The following is a 24,411-nucleotide window of genomic DNA, read 5'->3' as shown; positions in this document are numbered from 1 at the left end:
GAGCAAAGGGCCAGTGTACATAAATGGCCAACGCTGTCTCCTGGCAACTGATGGTCTGGGCCCTTCCCCCCTGCAAGGTAATAGCTAAAGGGTTGGAGAATAAAGGAATCAGGTGAACTCCTGGCCCAGGAAAGGGACAAAACCCAGAAGGACTTGACTCAGTGGTTTGAGCATTGGCCTGCTACACTCAGGGTTGAGAGTTCAATCCTTGAGGGGGCCATTTAGGGATCTAAGGCAAAACTTGGGGATTGGTCCTGCTTTGAGCAGGGGGTTGGACTAGATAATCTCCTGAGGTCTCTTCCAACCCTGATATTCTATGGTTGTACCCACAAGCTCTGTTTTAGGCTGCGTTCCTGTTGTCCAATAAACCTTCCATTTTACTGGCTGGCTGAGAGTGAATCCCAGGAAGAGGGGTGCAGGGACCGGACTCCCCTACACTCTGTGACACCCAGAGCCTGTGCTACTGAGTGCAAGAAACTGGCAAAGTCATCACAGGCATTGGGACCCAGCAATGGACTCCAGGAGACACTATCCTGTATCTCAGTGGTTTCCAAAGTGGGGTCCCCAGACCTTTGTGCTGGGGTCCATCCCTTAAGCCAGGACTGGAACACGCTGAAACAGCTTTCCTGCACTTTTGCTTTATGATGGACACCCATTTTGTTCTCAAAATGACATCCTCCACACAGCATGACCTCACACACCGTGATGAGAGGTCACGCTTATGGGGGTGTTCCCACACTGGTGGGAGTGTTCTCTTAGTACCAGTACTTGCCCATTCAGGACTACACCCTCCCTGTGAGGGTTTAGAAGTACTTTTTCTGCCACATATGTCAAGACTTACAACACTTCTACAAGGTAGGAAAGTAATACCTTCATTTAGGAGGGGAAGAACTACAAATAAAGTGAAGTGTATAGACCCTAGAACAACATGAAGTTTATGTACAGAAAATACAAGGGCTCTAGGACACTTAGATGGCAATGGGGTCCTTGGTGGAAAAAAGTTTGGGAACAGATATATTCATCAGGATCATCCACTGAGCCTCCTGGGTGGTCTCATACTCCTGTTTTATAGCTTCTCCCTGCTTGAGCTTGGTTTGGCTCAGTTCTCAAATTATGAATATTTATGACTCCACCATCGTGGAAATTTACTCTGCAGCTCACGGAAAAAACTGATCTGCCCAGTATCTACCAGCCCTTGCTTCTCAGCACTTCAAGTAAATGGCCTCGCTCTGTCTCCTTGCATGTGTACACAGATGAGAAATTAATGGATTTCTCTTTTTGTATCTTAACTCTCTCCCTCCCTCTAAACAAACAACATACTGCAGTGCAAATGGCAGGTGGGTTACAGGAGCAGAAGTGTTGGATAGTTGTTGTTTTTCCTAGGTGTAGGGGTGGGGAGTTATGGAACAAGGGAGAAGGAGCAGTGTGTGCAACCAGAAAGCAATGCTGGAATCAACGCAGGACACTGTGTGAAGAAGGGATCAGTATTCTTCAAAGGGCAGTCTCTGGTGTTGATTTCAACACTGGGGCTCTGGAAAAAAAAACAAACCTGCCATGGCTGCAGGTCTTAAAGACCCTATCTGGGAATATTTTCAAGAAATTCCTGTACCTCTGGGTAAAAAAGGAACTTGTGCCAACTACTGTAAACCATGCAGCAAAGAGAGACAAAGCCTGGCTGTCAAAATGAAACATGAAAAGTGCTCCTCAGAAGGTAAATGACTTTGAAGAGGATGATGTTGACATGTCTGAACAATCTGGATCAGCTGGTTAGTACATTTATTTTTGCACTATTCTTATGGACTACCTGCCATGTTTTACTGTGCTAATAAATGATAAAATAGTCAACACTGGACTAAAGAGAAATGAAGAAGATATACTGAAACCTCGTTCCATAGCCTTGGACAAACTACCTAAAAATTGCTGCTATATTGCTGGTGCTGTTGAAATTTGGAAAGAACGTCAAGAGACATTGAAGAAAAATACCCAGCAACAAAGTTAAATTGCAGGCAGTAAAGAATCAGATGGATCAAGCATTTACTCTACCTCATTTTCTTGTCATGTTCTCAACCCAAAGTACCAAGGTAGATGTCTAACTGCTGAAAATGCTGCTGCTATGACTAATAATCATGCATCAGTCAACACAACCATAATAAATTTCCGGGCTGGAAGTGAACCATTCAATTAGTACTTGTTTGCTGATATTTTAAAGAAAGTCACACCACTGAACTTGTGGAAGTCACTAGCTAAGCACCTGGAACCTGTGTGGTGAAGTGCTAAACCAGCTTTCAACACCAGTAGCCTCTTCTGCAGGCACAAAGAATATTTTTTACATTTGTAATAAGTCATTCAAAGTTGAGAAGTTCAGTTGGGAGTTGAAAAAGCAGGAAAACTTGTCTCTGTCTTCTAATCTATGTATAGAAATGGAAGAGGGAAGGGATAGGATCTATTAGTTTTAAAAGTCTTAAGGACAGCCTAAATAACCTAGTCTTGTCTTGTTTTCAAGAGACTAAGGATATGTCTACACTGCAGCTTATATTGGCATAATTTATGTCACTCAGGGGTGTGAATAAGCATACCGCCACTCTGAGAGCTGGAGTAGATAAGCTGATGGGAGAACTCTCTCTCGTGTCTTAGAGCGGCTACTTTAGAGAGCTTACAGTGATGCAGCTGCGCTGCTGTAAACTCTAGTGTAGCTGTAGCCTCAGGCGCGAGTAGGAACGTAAGCTCCAGTCAGTCACTTTCACTTAAGGATATTTGAAAATTTTCCCAGGCTGACCTGAAATAATCAGTTTAATTCACAGTCTACAGTTAATACCTCTGTTGCCTTAATAAATCATTTAGTTGATAATGTGAATCTGCTTTGATCAGAGAAGTTTATGTATCCAAAACATACAAGGTTGTTTTGTTTAATAAAAATCCATGTTATATACTATTGTGTTTAATTACATTCTAGTTACTCATAATGCAGCTTGACACAAATCATGAGCAAAGAATTATGTATCATTCGCCATTTTCTAGCATACTAAAAATGTACAATTAAGAATCTGAAAATATTAAGCTATAAAATTGCTTAAATAAATGTATATAGTGTACGCTCCTAAATAGCAAAAAGATGTACTAACTCTAGTGTAAAGGCTCTATTTAGTTGTAAATCAATGTTTTGATGGTTATAGCAACTAATGAGAATGCACCTTTCTTTAGAAAATAATTGAAGTACAAATGGAAAAGTTGATTAAAATCCATTATTTAAGTCAAGATTTTCCACTTCTTGATTGAAATCACATTTCACCCTGTTCAGCAAAGCATGTAAGAAAGTAGTAGTATCAAAGCTGTACATTAGCCTTTTCCAAAACATGTGTACGGACTGGGAGAACAAAAGATTAGCTGCAGCGGCACAGAAAGTGTCTAAATTAAGATGTGGGCTTTTTAACAATAGGTGTCAGGATTGCAGAGTGGAGGAGGGTTTTCTGTTTCCTGAAGGAGGGGCAGGTTTTAGAAGTTTGGGAAGTACTGGTCTAATAAGTGAAACAAGTTCAGCTACACAACACAAGTCTTCCCTATGTCTGTCTTAGCTGCGCCAGTTAGTTGAAGGAATGATGTCCCTGTATTATATACAGACTAGAGTTGCCAGCCATCGCAAATTTTGCAGGACTGCCATTGTCAAATTTTAGGGCAATGTCCCTTGTCCCTGACTGATCTTGGTGGGATGCTAAAATATCCCTTGTGCAGGAGAAGTTACTTCTATCACTTCCTACTCCTTTAAAATATAAGGAAATTAATATCAGGTACATCATGTTTCTGCATGCAGTAAAATATACTTCCAAGTAGGTCATGTGGCAAGGCACCCTGTCTGCCTTGCCAGGCTTAGCGCTCCCTCCTCTGGCAGGGACAGGGCCTGGGGTAAGTCAGCCCCCACTCTGGAGCATGTCTGTCTTCCCTTTTCGGGGTTTTTCTCAGAGCCTTCCCGGTAGGCTTTGGGGCAGGTCTGAGAAGTGTTCCTCTGCCAAACAAAGGGGAAAAAGTCTATAAAGCACCAAAACAAAAAGGGAATACCTTTCCCTGGCCCTCTCCCTGAGGCAGGTGGTATTCTGTCACTGGTCCCAGTGTATCAGTCCTTCCCCTAAACAGCTACTGGGTTTTGGGTGTCTCCCCTATGGGGGGAAGGGTGCAGTCTCATACTGGAGAAGCCTATCTCCCTTCTGTCTCTAGCCTTGCAGCAGTTTGTTTCCCTGCCCCAGCAATTTTAACAGGTTTCAGGCAGCTCTTAATTGGACTCAGGTGTCCCTAACTGACCTGAAGTAACTCCTTCCTAGCTTGTAGGAAAAAGGGCCGTTAGCATTCTAGGGCTAACACCTGTTTCCCAGACCCTGCTGCAGCTGTCTGGTCTGACTGTGTCACAGTCAGTGACAGATTAATCTGGGCGGATTTGGCCAGTTGGCCATATTCTGCCCTGTTCTCTCACACAGTACAGGTAACACTGAAGAGTTTAACCTCAATACAACTGGAGAGCATGCAAGCATGGCTGCTGAGAGCTCAAGGAAGCAGGCTCCCACCTCTAACCTCCTTGCTGCTCCTCATTGGAATAAGGGAAGAGGTGGTGCTTGAGCCCATCCTTAAGCTGGTTCCACCCTTGCCCTTCTCCTTCCACTAAAGAGTGACTATGGCAGAACTGGGACTGGCCTCTTTCTGCTCAACACAAGCACTTGGTGGTCAGGTTTCCCAGCTGCACTCCATTATGAAAACATGCTATATAGCATTGAGTAGGGTTAAAAACGATTGGGTTTTACATGTGGGTATGTGTACTGTTTCTTTAAATCTATAACAAGCAAGAAGGGGCTAAGGAAGGCTCTAGACAGAAGCTGGACAGTGAAGAACAGAGGCAGAGTAGCTGTAGGGATAATGCTGCTTTCCTTATTTCTAATGCACTTTCCTGTTCAGTGTTAGAAGAAAGTGATTCAGGTTATATTTTTAGCACTGTCACAGGACAGTCTATTGAAATTAAATAATATGCTTTAGAAATTAAATGGGTTTCGGTGGAAATTACTTTGAAAACCTGCTGTATCATTCCATTGATTGGGGTTCAGTCTTTATTAAGTTGTAGAAGATATTTGTATGAGGGATCGCTGGAAGCTCAAGAAAATGGAAAAGTGACCTAACATTTTTCATGTTGCTGTCCCAGAAGAAGACGGTAGCAGGGATTGTTAGCATGTGCAGAGAGCAGTGGATGTTGGAATCAGAATTCAAATAATGGATAACTCGGTGTGATGGTATTGGCATGTCTAGGAGTATTTTTGTTGGTTGGGAGTGGAGAGCTTTTCTAATTAACCCACCCCCCTCCCCCGTGAAATCAGATAAACATAAGCAGTCAACTGCCGTTAAATAAAAACAAAAGAAAATATTGCTAACTACATCTCTATTGAAGATTCCACAAAAGAGGACAAAATAGCAGCAGCTCAAGCTGCATATTTCCACCATTTAGTGTTTTGCTACCACAGTTATTTATCAATGGACTGCACTTTCACCAAAGCATCTGTGGAATCCAAAATCAATAAGGAAATTCACTGGGGGTACACAATGTGTGAGAACATTGTGGCAAATGATTTTCAATACTTCTGATGTGGTCTTTAATAGCTAGAGAGCAACCCATTTTCACTTGCAAGGCATGTCAAATAAAGGTAATTTAAAATGGTTCCCTTTAACAGGGAGGTATTTTCCAAAAGATACAGTGATTGTGAAAAAAATCTGGATTGATAATGCAGATGAAAGTGCAGATGCCATCTCTCCACAGAGTCAGTGTAAAACTGGGAGAGACGTCTTTGAAACTGGTTAATACAATGGTGTCTGCTGCTGACAGTGCAGCAGTGACCTATGGAGAGAAATGTGTTGAAAGCCAGTCAGCACAGCTGTATGCAAAATTACTGCAACTTTCATGTGTAGAATGGCAATTGTCAAGTTTTCATACAAGGTTCTTCTCTAGGATGCAGAAGGATTTAACAGTCAGATGTTTCAATGAGTTATCTACCTCTGCAGAGAGGGTTCAGTAATTGAAAGAATTCTTTGATTTTGTAGACTACAGTAGCTTGTTGCATCATATGTCATTTCTTCCAGCCATTGACCAACTTCTGAAGAACTAGAAGACTCTGACACCAAATCTGACTTTGTGACACAAAGCAAAGAAGAAAGAGTCTTTGATCTGAAAATTCCTCTCTGACCAGGAACAAGGACTTGATGATAATTACCTCTCCCTTCCTGAGTGTATAATGTCTTTCTTGCAGTTACTTGAACCTGGTAACCATACTGATCAAAACACTTGAAGGTGTAGCCATTCACACTGCTGCAGTAAATGTGTGACAATAAGTAGAGGTTAAGAATGAGTTTTCTGTCCTGGGTGTAAGAGAAGTGATTTGGTTTCCAAGTTAACCAGAATGAGCAGATGCTCCACACTTCTGACCAGAATCTCCTCTCATCTCAGAAATAACTAGAGTGAAATCCTGATTCTACTAAAATCAGTGGGCGTTTTACCATTGACTTAAATGAGTCCAAGATTTCACCCCTAGAATCTAAAGGTGAAATGCTCAACTGATATAAACTGCATAGCTCCATGGATTTCAATGCTCTCCAGCTGCAACTATGGCCCCATGAGAGGAATCTTTTCTACTTGGGAAAGCATTTTCTTATTCAAATCTCACCACTCAAATTCCTTTCAGTTCTTAGGTTAAAATAACTGATCATGTTTAATGAAGTTTAACAATGTACTTGATTTTTTTTTTAACTTGAGAGTAACCCCAGGAGGACCAGTGGGGCTAATTGTGTTATTGTAGTTATTTATATTAATGTTACAAAGAGAGACCCCATCTGCGACTAGGGTTTTCCTGGCTGGGCACTGTAGAAATACATAAGAAGACACACCACCTAACAACTCCAAAGAGTTTACAGTCAAATAGACAGGAAAATGGGAAACAGAGGGGTAAAATGACATGTGCAAGGTCACACAGCAAGTCATTGGCAGAAACAGGAATAGAATCCAGATCTCCTGAGTCCCAGTCCAGTGCCCGATTCATTGGATCATGCTTTATTTCATGATACCATTAGAACCACGTAGTTCCCAGTCCCCCTCAGAAACACTGAATCACACCTTTCCCAGAGAAGTGGCTGCCTAGTAGTACGTATGATCACACCTGTTACAACACTCAAGAGATCTGGATACTATTACCAGCTTTGTCACTGAATTGCTGTTCAATCTTAGGTCAACGACCAAGCAAGTCACTTCACCTCTCTTTGTCTGTTTCTTTTCACTTCTGTACAATGGGGCAAACAGTACTTCCTTACCTCACCGGGGCATTGGCAGGGTTAATTGAATCATGCTTGTAAAGTGCTTTGAGATACAAGGATAGAAGGAGTTATAGAAATGCAACGTTGAATTTTTCTTAAAATAATAGAGCACATAGCTTGCAAGGGTGTAGGATTAGCTTCTAGTAATGCAAACGTGTTTTCTAAAAGCCATTTTCTTTAGTCAATAAGCTCACTGCAGGGAACTTTTTTGGCATCTGAAGGCTAGGGGTAAATTTAGGGCTATAAGGAAGACTGGAGGGTATCTGAATTGCAACCTTTGCAAAAAGAAAAAAGTATGCATTCAAAAAGATGGGTTAGAACTTTTCTTGACACTTCCTGATTTACAGAGAAGTGAACTGGGAAGTTATTACATACACAAGATCCTTGTTGCTTCTTGCTCCATGAAACATAGCCAAATAACAGAGAGAAAAAGGTTTCAGAGTAGCAGCCGTGTTAGTCTGTATTCGCAAAAAGAAAAGGAGGACTTGTGGCACCTTAGAGACTAACCAATTTATTAGTCTCTAAGGTGCCACAAGTCCTCCTTTTCTTTTTAGAGAGAAAAAGGTGACTGACAGGCCACCTCCCCTGGGAGGTTGGTGTTTCATTTCTATGGGAACAGTTCCATCTTGTGGACACTCCTGAGAACTCCCGGTGCCATGAAGACAAACGAGTGTGCATTATCAAAGAAATATGGTTTGCTGATTGTGGGTTTATGACTGTTATTGTATTGCAAGAGGAATAATATCCCTTGCACAATGCATCGGTGAAAATCATTTTGTGTGGCATTACTGGATGTTTAGCACAGCAGGCCTTATGACTGGCAGGGCACCAAACTGACAGAAGAGGAGATCAGAGCACAAATTCCCTCCCAACCTGGTTTCGCTGCTAGAGTAAGGGGTTGGAAAGATAGCAGTGTGGTGTTCCCTCCTCCTCTGTCCTGCTACTAAGAGGGAAGACAAGTAGCAGAATTTGCATGGGATAATGAGTCCCAAAAAGTGACCATTTGTATTGCTCGTGCTTAAGGCTGGGCCTGATTATTAACTGTAGGGACAGAGACTTAAAGTGCAGCTCTGCTCCATTTTTATTGTCTCTCTATAGCTTCCAGATCAAATGGGCTCAGGTTAGGTTACAAATAAAGCGGTTTCCACATGCTCCCAAGCTGTCAGCTCTGCAAACTCACGCTGGGTTCTGAGAGTCAAGCTGGCTTCTTTTCTGCTTGCACTTAATCACCAGTAATAAAGGTTCTGCAAGCAAATCACGTCCTTAGACTAGTTATCCTGATGCCCCCCAAATTTCTCTCTCGCTCTCTCTGCAGTGGACCCATCCCTCTCTGTTGGGTCTCACATTTCTTTTTGCCTTTCCGATACCTCAGTCTTGGATGGATGGCTGTCATAGGGTGACCAGATAGAAAGTGTGAAAAATCGGGACGGGGTGGGGGGGGTAGTAGACGCCTATATAAGACAAAGCCTCAAATATCAGGACTGTCCCTATCAAATCAGGACATCTGGTCACCCTAGACTGTCAGCTCAAAGTCAGCGTTGCCAAATTTGAGCTCACTTATGCACCTAAATTCTCAACTCTGAGACTGTATTATCCTCTTGGGGGATTTTCTCTGGGGCTGGAGAGGAGACGGTGAGCATCCTCTCTGGCCTTAACCCACTCATTCCTCCAGCCCAGTCTCTGCATCTCCCCACCAGTGTGCCCCAGATGCATGGAGAAGCCTCTACAGGGTGTAGAGAAGAATCAGCCAGTGACAAGGTGGCATTGACCTTTTCAGTGTAGAATGTGGTGTATAAAGTAGGCTTATGAGTCCATCTCAGAAAGGAGAAAAAAAATACATTTAAACCACCTCTAAAAATGATCTAAACAATCTTTCTTAAACATATACATCTTGTGACTTCAGAGACTGATATCTCAAGACCTTCCAAGGTTAGAAGCAAGTTCTGTGTGTCCCATTTGCAAGCTAGGAATTCCCCCTTTCTAACCATGTGATGCTCCCATTTCTAGCCCTCTGTAGTCACAAGATCAATCAGAACTTAATATTGCTGTCCTCAGCTTCAAACCAGTGTAGTTTTTGGGATGGGGGAGGGGGAGCAAATTTCACATTTGTCAGGGAAAAGTGAGTATTTTGGTGGCAGTGTGATCTTTTGTTGTTTTAAGTTTCATCTCTCTGAAGCCGCCCAGGGGTTTTGAATGTCAGAAGCTTTTCCAGAGGAGATGGATTAATGGGCAGAGCGCAGGTGAAGTGGACAAGATGCATGATAGATGTATTTTATCTACATGTCTGCAGTTTATCACATGGACAGCAAATCCACATAAGTAGTGTAACTAGGTACAGATATCTACACACTCATCTACTAACAAGGAAGCTATCTAAATGATCATACCAACCCACTGCTGTTTTCCTTCACATCTAGAGCACCTGTCTCTCTCCTGAATGGCAAGGATTTGTGTATTACAAATTGTTCTGTAGGTATTTGGGTTTTTTTTTTTGGCAGAGGGGAGAAGGAAAAAGTGATGTAGTAGGGACGGGCGTGATGAAGCACTTTAGTACATTGACCCATCATCTTGAGAAACCAGGGGCCCAAATGTAACTGGAGTTACTCAAATCTTGCAGGTGGAAAATCCAGGCCCTGGCTTGAGTTACAAAAGTAATTGTCAACATAGCCACTCCATGTGTGTAGCTCACTAAACCATCGCACTGTATGGCATGGCTCAGGAGAAGCCTCAGAACTGGAGTATCTGCGGACCAAGAAGGAGGTGCATTGGAAGAGCTGTGTGGGAGTCCAGGACTGGGATAGCAGGGAGTGCTGTTGGACAGGGTTGAATGGCACTGGCAGAGTTGTCTGTCAATCCCAGAACTGGAATAGTGAGGGGTACTGCAGGTCAGGACTCGTGCCCTGGCAGAGCTGGGGGGTGGGGGGGGAAAGCAGGCAGAGTGCTTGCCCTCCTCATGTCTGTTCTAACTTGTCCGATTACTCCAGCCCTTTTTCACCTCCAGACTGTAAAAGACTCTTGTTGAGCGTGGGTCGTAATTCACCGCGACCTCCCCTCCATTTTTATTACAGAGGAAATGTGTCTTTGACAAAAAGCAAATTAAATGGCTTAGTCAAAAAACCCCTCAAATGCCTGGGACCCCTGCACTTGGCCACCCCTGCCCATTTCCCGCCTCTATTTCTGGCTGAGTTTGGCGTTTAAGTGGGTTGACCCCATGACCTGGCTGCCCCGGGGGTCAGTGATGAAAGCGGATGGAAGCTTCACAGTCAGGTCTCTTGTGTGTGAGCCTTTTGTTCAAAGGGCTGGGGTGTGCAGTGCTTGGGGACAGTGCTCAATTGTTCAGGGGCATTGCTCTACCCATCATGCCCTTCTCCTGGTGGCCCCGGCCCCTCTGGCTCGTGCGTGGGAGGGAGGTGGCTTCTCCACTCAGGGTAGGAAGGAAACCAGTCTCTTTTATTTCCATGTCATTTCAGCCCATTTGTCAAGCTGTGGCAGTTTCTAGTACATTTCTAGTGATTTCAGGGGGTGGCCCAGAACCTCATTTTCTGGCATCTCAAGCATCACTTATGCCCGAGATTACATCCTCATTCATCCGGGCTTCAGAATGTGAACCTCTCTCTCCCCGCACCCCAACCACCCAAGACTTCTCAGTGGAGACAAGTCAAAATGGCCGTGCACACCCCAGCATCCTGGCAGGGAAGTCTCATCCCTCCCTTCTCTGCCTCTTTCCAGGTTTCATGAGGCAGAACAAGGGGTCCTTGAGGACAGGATCCAGGTGCATTGCCGGAGCTGTGTAATATGCCGAGCCAAGAATGATCTACACTGGCAGAACTGCATGGGGGTGGGGGAGAACTAAGCCTAGAATAGCCAGTGGTGCTGATGGCCCAGATTGAGAAGCATTGTCAGAGGTGCGGGTGGGGGATAGCAGGGAGTGTTGAGGGCTGGGCTTGGGGTGCCCCAGCAGAGCTGTGGGCTTGGAAAGTCTGTTCTCTGCTTCATTCCAGGCAATGCTTTGAGTCTCTCCTCATTGCTCTCAGTCTCGTTTTAAAGCAATGCCTTCCTGAGCTTTACATCCTCATTACAGATGGAGGGTTTAGCATGAGCCCCCTGCCCCTCTCCTCCTCCATACAGAGGAAGCGGATAAAAAGAGCAAAGGGTCAGGGTTTAATTACCCCATTGTGCACAGAGTTGAGTGATGGACAGAGACTGTCAGTGGGTCACCTATTAGTTGCCTTGTAGGGGGTGGCAGGGAGGAGGCTGCAGTGTAATGAATTCCTTTAATAGGCCGCGACTGCGGAGGCTCAGGGATTTCCTCCCTGATGGGAGTTTCGTTTTTGAGTAATTCCGCACCCCTACACCTCAGTCCTTGAAGAAATGAAGATATCAAAGGCCTGACCAGCTGCAACTTAAAGGGGTGGGGTGCCCCCTGCCAGTTTGGACTCCAATGGGGATACTCTTCATGGACGTGCCAGGCACCAAAGGTAGTTGCTCAGGAGGACCTTGTTTTCTTTCAGCCATTGTTCCCTGCTGAGCTGGGCTCACCTCTGTCCCACAATCCATAGGACGTTCTCAGGTTTTCATGGGTGGATTCCAGTGCGCAGCCAGTCTCAGCTCTGGGGGACAAAGAAACAGTCCCCAGATGGGCCTTGTGACATGGCGTCATTAGGCACTGACCCCGCAATGTGGGATGAAATGCACAGGCTGTGCTGTGATCGCTCAGTGCGCAGGATGAGCTCTGCTGGGTGGCAGATTCCCAGATGGGAGCTGGCAAAGGTGGCAGGAAGTATTCCCAGATGGGAGCTGGCAAAGGTGGCAGGTGGGGGGAGGGATAGTTCAGTGGTTTGAGCATTGGCCTGCTAAACCCAGGGTTGTGAGTTCAATCCTTGAGGGGGCCATTTGGGATCATAGAATCATAGAATATCAGGGTTGGAAGGGACCCCAGAAGGTCATCTAGTCCAACCCCCTGCTCGAAGCAGGACCAATTCCCAGTTAAATCAAATCTGGGGCAAAAATTGGGGATTGGTCCTGCTTTGAGCAGGGGGTTGGACTAGATGACCTCCTGAGGTCCCTTCCAACCCCGGGATTCTATGATTCTAAGTACAGGAGCCAGGGCTTCTTTTGCTGACTCTACCTAGCTCCATTTCCCCATTTTCTTTCTGCAAAAGCAAGGAAGGAGACAGTTGTGCCGGGGGGGGGGGGGGGAGGGTTGGGTTAGGCTACACACCACAGTTCTTGACTGTGCCTAATGAAGGCTCAAACAGTTCCCACCAACCAGAGTGAGATTATGTAAATTGGAATGGAATCCAGAACCCCTGCCCCCCACAGGACAATGTGAAGCCCCCTAAGGAAATAATAAGTCCTGGTCTTCATAATGTTCCCAGGCTTCACCAGCCCTGAGGGAATGAGGCAAATTTGTTCTCTTGCCGATTTTAATTACATGTTGTAGTGCTAATGGAGAGAAGGAAATAACAGCCTGCTTTCATCTACCCCTTCTGCTCCTGTCCCTACAGTTCCACATCTACTTCTCCTCACCCCACCCATGCCTCATCCCTATACCCTATCTCCTCCTACCCTTTGTTTCTGTGCCTCCCAGGTCCCAATGCCTTCTTCCCTCCATCCCTAACCACTCAATTCCTTATCTTTGTCCCTGCCCTCAACTCCTCTACATGATGTCATTTCTAACCCTGTGCCACCAGTGCTTCTGCCCCATCTGCCTTGTCTCCGTCTCCCAGTTTCTTCTGGCTTACCCTGTCCCCACAGGCCTTCCATCCCTCCTCCCTCATCTTCTGACCCCCTGTCTCAAACCACATCCACCCCAGTCCTCCCAGCCCCTTCTTCCTGTCTCTCCTTCCCCATTCCATCTCCTTCCAGTCTCTCTGCTTCTGTCCCTCATCACCTCTGCCCTTTCCCTCCCCATCCCTCTCACCTCTAGATGTCTATCCCCTTTGCCCCTTTCCCTGCACACTCATCCCTTCAACCCACATGACGCTCCTTTCCTGTCTCCCTCATCCCATCCCCCCGATGTTGTTTGCATGAGTCAGTTTTGGAATCATGAGATCACTGTTTTCTCTCTCTCTCTCTCCAACAGTGGGAACATCACATTAAGGAGTGTGGAGAAGTGACCGGGGGCCATTGGGGTGACTGTGACACCCCCCTCTCCCCGCCCTCCCTATCCCCTTCCCGTTCCGTATGAAAGGAGGCCTTGTTATCCGAAAGCGGAATAAGAACAGCAAATAAAAAGACGGAACATGTGATCTCATTGGCTTTATTTAGACCCCCCCAACCTCCCCACTTCTTGATTCATCTAAAATTATCTAAATAGGAATCAATAATCCACCTCCTCTGGAAATGAAATGATGGCAGGTTATCTTCTGAAAGTGACTTGAACAGTCCTACCTAACGGTCTCCCTGAGGAGCAGAGAGCAGCCTTATAGAGCACAGCCCAGGCACTCCAGCATGAACAGAGGGCCTAATTAGCCTCTCACTGAGTCACCCCTTTGACTTCATGGGAGTCACCCCTGGTTTACACCCGTGTAAGTGAGAGGAGAATTAGACGCAGGGAGAAAATACTCTCCGTGCTTCACCATCCCTAGACAGAGGGATAGCTAAGAAGATTCAATGAGGAACCGGGCAATGGAGATGAAGGGCATAGCTTAGAGCGGAAGGATGGTCTTACAGTTAAGGTACTAGACTGGGACTCAGGAGATCTGGGTTTGCCACAGGCTCCCTGTGTGATCTCAGGCAAATGACTTCATCTTTTTGTGCCTCTCTTCCCCATCCATAAAATGGAGAGAATACTCCTTCATCTATTTAGCTGATATGCTCCTGGCAAGGCCTGCCTCTTGCTTTGTGTTTGTACAGCGTCTAGCACCCTGTGTTGGGTCCTTGAGGCATCCCTGTAATATAGAGAATTCTAGCTCTATCTGGGAGGCCATTCATTCAGACAGTATCAAGGCAGATCAGGGAAGAGGCTTATTATTTATTCATTATTAATTACTTATATAGAGGGGCATGGTGCTTTACAATGAGTGATGTGACATGCAGTTTTTGTACTGATTTAACTACCTGACAGAAGGCACAGAGGAGGGCATGAGATACGGGGGAGTCAGATGAGTGAAGAGAGCAACTGGGGGAGGGAAAGGCAAAAAGAGCAGTGTGGTAGGAAGAAGCAAAGTAGTTTAGGGTAAGAATGAGGAGCTTGACTTTTATATGGGAGACAATAACAGTGAAGGAAAAAAACACATTTCCTGACCGACATAACTATGCCAACAAAATGCAACAGTTATGGCTTGGTCTACACTAGCAACTTATGTTGCTATAACTACGTCGCTATGGGGTGTGGAAAATCCACACCTCTGAGCAATGCAGTGATACCGACCAAACTCCCGGTGTAGACAGTGCTATGTTGACAGTGCTTCTCCCACCAACATAGCTACCGCCTCTTGGGGTGATGGATTACCTACCTGTCGCATCTTCACTGGAGCGCTACAGTGACACAGCTGCATCACTGCAGCCTTTTAAGTGTAGCCAAGCCCTGTGTCAACAGAAGAGTGCTTCTGTCTGCATAGTTAACGTCATTCAGAGAGGTGGGGTTTCTACACCGACGGAAAAACCAGTTCTGTCAGTGTAGCTGTATCTACACTAGGCAGCTTTGCCAGCATAGGCTCTGTAGTGTGGACATACCTTTCGGTGTTATCTTTGTGGGAGGCAGATGGATGTCTGTGGGGAGTGACAAAGACATGGTCACTATATGAGGTGGAGCAATATATATGGAGAGTCACTATGGCACTATCTCCAAGAGAAGGGGAAGGATATAACTAAGGAATGACTGAGATGTTATCACTGTGGAAGATGGAGGAATATCTGTGTGGAATCACTGAGATTGCCATCCGATGTGGAGGGATATATCTTGGGAGTCACTGAGGCATTATCACTGTGGGAGGCAGAGGGATCTCCATGATGAGTTACTGAGGTATTATTGATGTGGGAGGCGGAAGGATAACTTTGGGAAGTCACTGAGGCATTATCCACTTGAGAGGTGGTGCTGTATCTGTAAGAAGCCATGGAAGAGCTAACCCTGAGGCAGGATCAAGAGATATCTGTAGAGATACTAAAGCATAAACTGAGGGTTTCACTGTAGGGACTTCTTGTACACAATAGCTTTGCAACCAGGGATTCAAAGATGCCGATGGGAGTTCTGAGAGAACGAGATGACATTTCAATCCATTTAACAAAGAGTGGCAGCTCCTGTTTCCAAACAGCTGAACAATAAGCATGGAACAAAGCAAGTGACTTTTCTATGCATTCAGTATGTTTTAATAAATGCAAAGTTCCTGTAGAAATCTAAACTCTATGTGGCCACTACTGGACTCTTGCCAGTTCTTAGTCCCTGTCGTTTGATTCTTCTCAGACAGGCACCATGACTATATATATGAAATTCCTGTAAGCATGTTGGACTGACTCAACCTATCACCTACCTTGGTGTGTCTGACTCCCCCACCCGCATCACTGGGAGAAGCCTAGTGGAAGGTGTAGGGCCCTTCTCAGAGCTCCTTAATGCACCAATCAAGTGAGAGCTGGAGAAATATTCTCCATGACTGCGCTATGGTCATTTTTTGCCATTCCTTAGTCACTTGGCAGCCAATGGGGGAAAAGGCGGGAGCAGGGTGGGGGGAGTAAGAGAGACTCAGAAAGGAACAAAAGATTCCTTTGTGGTTTACAGAGAAAAAAGGGAAAGCATCACCAAATGCCCAGAAGCCATGTTTGTAACAAGAGAACTATTATCTCAGCCTCTTGGAAAACAACTTGGAGTGAAAGGCCCTGGCTGAATTAACCCTTCATGGAGGTGACTCACTGCGGGGGCAGGCCAGGCATTGCAGCGGGAGGAGAATTTTATGGAGGGCAGCAGTGCCATTTTTTCAGCCCTTTAAAGACAGGATTAATTATTTCAGAAAGGGAGGTGGGGAGGAGGTTGGGTGGTCTGACCACAGCAAGGTTGAAAATGTGCGATAGCCATTCTCTTTAGGAAGGTTTCCATCTGAAGTCTTCGCAAGGTGACTGGAGACATCTTGGCAGTGTGGGGAGTGTCTCAATTTTCCCACCTCGGGATAGGCTTTCTGAGGATGATGGAGTCGTGGTAGGGTGACCAGATGTCCTGTTTTTATAGGGATAGTCCCGTTTTTTGGGACTTTTTCTTATACAGGCACCTATTACCCCCCCACCCTTGTCCCCTTTTTTCACAGTTGCTCTCTGGTCACCCTAAGTCCTGGCCTTCTCAGAGAAAAACAGCTCTGCCAATAAGACAAAAGATGTGGACAAATTGGAGGAAGTTCGAAGAAGAGCAACAAAAATTATTAAAGGTCTGGAAAACATGACCTACGACGAAACATTAAAAAAAATTGCATTTGTTTAGTCTGGAGAAGAGAAGACTGAGAGGGGCCAGGATAACAGTCTTCAAGTACGTAAAAGGTTGTTGTAAGTAGGGTGATAAATTGTGCTTCTTAAGCACTGAGGACAGGACAAGAAGCAATGGGCTTAAACTGCAGCAAGGGAGGTTTAGGTTAGACATTAGGAAAAACTTCCTAATGGTAACACTAGTTAAACACTGGATCAATTTACCTAGGGAGGTTGTGGGATCTCTGTCACTGGAGGTCTTTAAGAACAGGTTAGACAAACACCTGTCAGGGATGATCTATATAATATTTAGTCCTGCCTCAGTGCAGAGGACTGAGTTAGTGCTAGATGACCTATCGAGGTCCCTTCTAATCCTACATTTTTATGATAATCGGTCCCATTCCAATCTCCATTATTCCAGTCCTGAGCTCCCAGACAGTTCTGCTAATGCACCTCAGTTCTGACACACAGCACCTCCTGCTATGCATGTCCTGGACCTCTTGTTAGCTGAGATGACCAATTTCACCAAGTGTTGTGCGTTTGTGATACGCATAAATTGGAACTAGACTGAAAGCCAAAACCACTCATTCCACCAGTGACTCCCTGGTAGGACCAGATCTTCAGAAGTGAGAGGCTAGTGGATTAACCCCACAATACCCCTTTCCAACAAAGCTTCCTCTTTCATTAGGTGTTATTGATCACATGCTGTTCTAGGGGGGAGACCTACAATCCAAAGAGCAAATCAGAGTAAGCTGAAGTCATATTGATATCCCACATGTGGACACTGGGAGACATGGTTGGGGCCACGAGCACAGGATCAGAAAGAACACTCCCAGCCCTGGGGAGTGACAGAGAAAGGACCCTGGGTCATGTGACACTGCTGAGCACTACGCCCTAGGAAAGCAGGGCAAGCCTGACTCCTGGGTGTATGCCCCTTACAGGAAGTGAGACAACCAGATGAGAAATAAAACCTCATTTCCCACATGACAGTGCAGAGCAATAGCTTCTTGCCTACCAGAACCTCTATGCCCTGCCAGTCCTAGGAGAGCAACAGGCCAGGCAGGGAACTGCATATAGATCCCACCATGTGACAGTACAGACTGTTCCCCTCCTGGGCATAAGTACCTCAGCAGAGTCGACTGTAGCATTGCAGTGTGTGTCCCTGAAACATGTAGGTCAGGTGGGATGATGAGAGGACGCAGGCTGCGCACTACATTAAGACTGCTTTCGTAAATGAGAGATCACATGGGACTCCTGTGTGTGTATGAGCATGTTATAGCAACTCTTTGAAAACAGCCAAGGAAATCATGTGGAAACATAAATATGCAGGCTCCCTCTCCCTGCCCTAGCCTCTGCCCTACCCATGATCTGCTTTGTCTCTCTTTTTTTCCGTGACTCTAACCACAGAGGCTGAAATGGCATTCTGCTCTTACTAACTTAGTACCGGGCCTTGGGGTGTTTTTGTTGGCACATCTCAGCTGGCATCAGCCCTACCTGTGCCACTCTGACCACCTGGGCTGCATCGTTTCCCTCTCCACTCCCACCTTGAAAACCTCGTTGAAGCCCTGAAGATCTCCCTTCCTACACTTTTACATTATGCCTTCTGGCTGCTGTCCCTAGGAGGATGAGGCAGAATTTCCCTTTCAGAACCTGTCAACACCTGCAGCCACAAAGAGGACACTGTTCAATGACTTTCTGGAATCCATGATGCTCTGGTGAGTCAGAGAGTGATGTCAGGTGCTCCTGTCCACTGTACCCCACCTTGGATGCTGAATTTGGTAAATCTTTGTTTGATGGGGATTGCCTCTATGACCCTTGCAGAGATTAGCCTTCTCTTGGCACTGCTTGTTTACACCTACCTGTTTACACCTGACTGAGTCATTTACAAGGCCACTAAATTCCACTCTTTGCGCCACCAGTCTTCTGGGATCCAGGTTAGGAAACAAAGAAATGTCGTGGCCCAGTGCATCTCCAGCAGCCCAAAGACCCCCTCATCAAACCTATTCACAGTGGCAGATTAAGGCAGGATCCTCAGATCACTAAAATCCAGGTCCCGTGTACTAGGACAAGCCCACAATGGTGCTCCCTACATGTACAGGGGTCACCCAGAAGACTGACTTTAAGCCCTGTCTCCACTGAGGGACCGCTAGGAAATGGGACCCCAGGGTCACAAAGTTATTAGATGCCTCCAACCAGGCAACCCTGCTGAGTTCAGAGGTGTTGGAATTGGAAACTACACACAAAGCATTGGACTCTAGGGATCCACAACCAGCATCGACAACTCACTCATGGATCTGTTTGTGTCAATGACAGAGTACATTGACACTTGGCTTCCTCTACTAGAAATTAGGTACAGTCAGATGGGAGAGGGGAGAAGAAGAAGCCACTGAGACCAGGTGGGTAAAAGAAGATGAAGAACAGAAGGAACTCTGGAGATGAGAGAAAGATCTGAAACACACATGGGAGCTGCTGAACTTTATTTCCTATTCCCAGTCACATGACTTGGGTCACGGTTACACAGGTTACATGACAGAGGACCAAGTTACTATCCCACTCACCTCTCCAGCAAGAGGAGAGCAGTATTCAACTGCCACCTTATAACAGACAGAACAGGGTGGAGGGATCCCCCTGGAGCCGGAGGGCTAGAAAGGAGTTTGACGGGGCAGGAATTGGGATAAGTCATGACTCTGAGATTCTGGTAGATCAAAGTCTCATATAGACATAATTCAGTGCTGGCTGCCCAGATACAGCCATCCAGTGAGCGAGGAGGAAAAGTGGGAACTGAACCCAGATGAACCTTCTGGGTTGCAATCCAGCGACAGTTTCCCTAAAAGATCCCCCTGATTCAGACGCTCCCCCCTCAGTCTCTCAGTGAGGCCATATGCTCTATAAAACCGGAGGCAGCTAAGTGATTACCTCCCATTTATTAACTATGTTCAAAATAAGCTCTCTTCCAAATACATATATAATGTAAAGGGTTAATGTCTACAGCACGAGACATGAGACTAGGCTAGAGTCGTTAGGGGAGGAATTGATGAGATGCCTTACACTGTGACAGTACCAACTGGGGAGGATTGGCGGGCTTTGTGGGTCTGTACCACAACTGATTGGGGAGAGATAGATGGGCTTTGTGCTAAAGGCTATCAGAGAGGGATTGACAGTTCCTTTGCGCTGTACCAAGATAATAGGAGGGAAACGGGAAAGCTCTGTGATGCTGTGCCAGAACCAATCAAGGACAACATGGCGGAAATAATTAAATAATTTTAAATAAAACACCAAGTTGTGCAGATTGCCAGCCTATGTAGACCCCTGGTTTTATTGCTGTTACCTTTGTTGTCCTCCCCCATTTATTCCATTTGTTTCTTGCACTCACTGCTTGCAACTCCTCTTAAATTAATTTGTAAACTTTCTGGAGCAAGGGCTACATTTCCTGTGTGTTTGGATGGTGCCCAGCACAATGTGGCCCCGCTCCTGATTTGAGTCTATGAGCTCTTCTGCAAACCATAAAGAAATAATAGTCCCAATGTATCAGAGAGGATTACAGATGGAGTGGTGGGTACTGTATCAGCACAGTAACCAGAAGGGTTTGGAGGATCCATATTGATGTGTTTGAACATATCAGGGAGAGAGGAAAGCCTCTAGATCTCTTATGTTGTAACGGTCGTGCTGATCCAGTCCTGCAGGACAGATCCTGGTTCTGATGGTAGTGGTTACTTTAATAAATAAACATACATTAAAGCATCTCAGAGTTTGAACCTGTCTTGGCGTTAGTCCTTCAACCAGGGCAATCACCACAGTTCATACTTTTATTGGATTAGACTTTTGAGTTGGACTTGGTTGGATAGGATGGGGTTGGAATGCATTGATTGGATAGGATGGGGTTGGAATGCATTACACTAGGTAGGATCAATGACCTGCGTTGGAATTCTTTAGGCACAGTTGCTATGGACTGGATTAGACGGGGTTTGATCCAGTTAACTCGGGTATATTTTAACTTCAATGGGCTTTGGATGAGGCCCTTAGAATGAATCAGAACAGCTTGCATTGGGCACAGTTTGGTCAGGGTGGATTAAACTGGGTTGGACTGGTCCAGCTTGGATTGAATTGAAATTGGCTTAGGTTGGATTGAGTGCATGTAGGTTGGACTGGAATGGGCTGGAATGGATCACAGTTGGATTGGGGACAATGAGGTTGAACTGGATTGTGCTGGCTTGGCTGTATCTGGGGTAAAGTGAGGCTCATTTGGCTTATATCAAACCAGCCCAGTTGGGTCAGAGTGCATTTGTCAGAAGCTGCTCTCTAGGGATATGAAGTTCTGAAATGAACCCCAAAAATATTGATAATAGGTTTGGATCTAGAATTTGGTCCTTCAGATCCCAACTAATCCAAACTTTCTCCCTTTCCCAGCCTGTGGGCTGAGCCAATCGTGAGGCACTCAAACCAGAACCTGTTCTTCCTCTGCATGTGCCAATCTGCTGGATCAACTCCTATCACCACTCAGCATCCTAACATGAAGAAGAAAAATTCGCCTTCCCTGCAGACTAACAAGGTAGGGGGTTGGGTGACCGCCTACCTGCATTTTAAGGAAGTAAAGGACAACGCTGAAAAATATAGGACAAAGCTGATTTTTAATGGTCAGTACCTCACCATGACTCACTGGTGATACAAAATCATACACAGCATAATATCGTCCATTTGCATGCCTATATATGATCCTTTGCATGATTGTTGTTGACAGACATGAGGCAAACTGCATCTAACATTAACCTGGTACAGGATGTGGGACATTAGACACTAGTAAGGGATATGCCTTCAAATAAAGGATCTCTCTTAAAATAAGGGATTTCACTTTAAAATAAAGGTTTATGCGGTCACCCTACGCGGGGAGATGATGCTATCACACTCCTTCCTTCCCCACCTGCTCTGTTTGGCTTTCCAAACAAAAAGAAATACACAACAGCGGGTAGGGGATGGCATGGTCTTTGGTGGGACTGGTAAAAGCAGTGCCCCGTCTCCTTACAAAGCTAGCAGAGACTGGAGCAGGAGAGCGGAGGATAGCACAGGCTGTACAGCTGCAGGGCTGCTCACAACAGGGCAGAGCGCTTGGAGAATGTGCTCTTTGTTCCCTGCCTTTAAAGGGTAAGAGAAACACTTATGCATGGCAAATTAGCCCAAAAATGTATTTCTCTAAAACACCCGATTGTCTGGCCAGCTCTGCAGCTGCAGGGAAGTTCCAGAGAGAGAAGAGGGGGAAGGAGGGAGATTTTGCTTGGGGGGGGCGGGGGGAGAGAGTGGATTGTGTGAAAGAAGGAAATGTTCATGTGTCCATTCAAACTGAAAGTGAACAGATGATGAACAGGGGGAGTGGGTGATAGGACCCCTGTCTTTGGGCCTGTGGGGTGACCAAATAATCATAAATGCAGGGTGGCCCCTGTGGGGAGAGATGATGGGGAGCACAAACCAAACTTAATACGGAGATATTCTTCCTGAAGACCTAGAAGGAATGTAGTTCAATAGCAGACTGTTGCCTCCTCTGCTTGGAGTCCTGCACCTGCAATGGGTCAATCCAGTTGTACCACTTTCAAGCTGAGTTTCTCAAGTGCATGCTGCCCACCAGCAATGAAATCCTTGAGCTAATTCTCTTTGGTCTTCTAGTCACTGTGTGTAACAAGCATGGGGACCGGGTCTTTATGAGGGGTGACTCCCCTCAAAACTTCCTCAAGTTAAACAGCTTTAGGGGTTAATCCCCATTAGTCATGCGTTCTCTTGATGCTGATGCGGTCTCTGGTTAAGAAATCTGAGGTCTGCACTGTCTCCAGGAAAGAGCTTCAAGGCCAGTGCTGTCTTTGATTTAAAATGTCCAGGATGGTGTGATCAGTGACTAGGAATTCTCAGGCAGTCTCTGGTTAAGAATTTACAGCCTGGTGCCAATAGTGATTTAAGGACTGCCGGATCAATGCTGGCAACAAAGTGAACTTCCCTTAGATTTAGAGAGCAAAACCTAGTGATAGGAGTGGGACACTTGAAAGTTGTCAAAGTTGTGTCAGTGCCATAGGCTCTGGAAAAATTCAGACACAGCATGGCTCGACAAAGCATTCCCCAGGGAGGACCTACCAATGATTACTCACCGTAGCTGCTAGGACCTGTTGAGTTTGGTGCTCCCAGGGTGGTTCATTGGTGAATTCCTGAGCACTAGAAGGAACCTTCTGTTGATTTTCTCTTTTGTGTGTAACAGGAACTTGTGGCAGGACAAACACTTTGAAAAGCAGAGGAAACATCACCACAGAGACAGAGAAAACTTGGCCAAACAGAGAGGTTAAATATCTCTCCATCAGAAAGTTCCTGGAGTCTTCTTCAACCCTGCTTCTGCTCCAAAAGACTATAGTAGGAAAGGCTAGAGTTGAACCCATCCCAAATAATTTTGCGAGCCAAGGGACTGAGAGAGGGTCTTTCACATTTTATCTGGGCAGAGAAAGGTGTTCCGCCTTCATGTGCATATTGAGCATTAATTTTCCTCTTTGGTTATTGATTGATTTGTAATAAGGGATTTTCATTGGTTCCAGCTTATCCATCCAACACCTCCCTTTGCTGCTCCACCCATCCAAATCCCACTCCGTTTCAAGGTTGCTGTTAAATTCCCCACAAAACTAGACACTTCCTTGGAAAACACCATAACTCCGCAGAATCAGAACTCTGAAATCCCCCATTAACCTTCTGTCACTGAGTTGGAGGGGGGTAAGGGCAATTTCCCTTGGATGTCTATATGAGAAGGCAGCATAGGGGTAGGAGACATGAGTTGTTCACTCTCTGCCCATCCTAACCTCCCTCATGTCTGTGAGGTCAAGCTGATGACAGAGGGCCAGCTGAACACACAGGAGTCACTGCAGGAGGAAGCCAGTGTCATATTCAGGTGGAGTCTCCTAATGGGGAGAAGCAGAACAGACAAGTACTGTGACAAAAGCAGCCAGTATGGGGTAGGAGAGGTGGGTCATGGGGCTGACCTGAATGTTCCAATCCGAGAATCGAGGGAGCGTGCCTCAGGTTACAGAGCTAATCACTACTGGACTCTTCCATTGTCACCATTTGGATCATCTCATTGTTCCCACCTGGACTATTCATTGTTCCATGTTAAGGTTACACTGGGGAGGAGAATCTGTTTAATTTTAATCAAGTAAGCAACATTTATTAAATATTACTTATTTCATATTCCAGAGCTTTATAATAACGTGTCTGTATGAAGGGGGTCCCCTATGATACCAACCCTGAATCCCCTGAAGCATCACAGTGGTAGAGCCCCAGTATCAAAACTTTTCACATGCTCCCCAAGAAACAGCGCTATGAATGCATGAGGCAGAGTTACATTAACTTTAGCCGAAATTCTTCTGTAGCAGGGCTGGTATTATGTCAGAGCTAAGCTCCACTCCCAATAGTGTTGGGGTCTGGGTGGGATACACTGATGAAAGTGCCTCCAGTAGTTTGAGAAGGAACCCCTGATACCACTCATGGCGAAGTGGGATTAAGGGGGAATCAGACTCCAGATATGAGACTCCAGTATTTTGTGTATATCCTACTAAGGTGCAGGAGACCAAGCAATGAGAGATGGGTTTAGCCTGGGTGCAAGAATACCTGGAAATCTTCACTAGCAATAAGTGATGTGACAGAGAGGCCTCAGGCAGAGTTGCAGGAAAG

The 24,411-nt window shown here is 45.7% G+C and overlaps 1 long non-coding RNA gene across 1 annotated transcript in view; it reads left to right on the top strand.

Moving 5' to 3' along the window:
* Positions 1 to 23,928, top strand: part of LOC311516324 — a 28,369-nt gene extending 4,441 nt beyond the window's left edge. Inside the window, exons 2-3 of the long non-coding RNA XR_014710381.1 lie at positions 21,130 to 21,271; positions 22,958 to 23,928. This is a non-coding gene — a long non-coding RNA (uncharacterized lncRNA). The remainder of the gene's footprint in view (positions 1 to 21,129; positions 21,272 to 22,957) is intronic.
* Positions 23,929 to 24,411: the final 483 nt, after the last annotated feature.

Source organism: Lepidochelys olivacea, assembly GCF_965140295.1.
Source record: "Lepidochelys olivacea isolate rLepOli2 genome assembly, chromosome: 1".
NCBI lineage: Eukaryota > Metazoa > Chordata > Testudines > Cheloniidae > Lepidochelys > Lepidochelys olivacea.
This window is presented reverse-complemented; position numbering and strand designations above follow the sequence as displayed.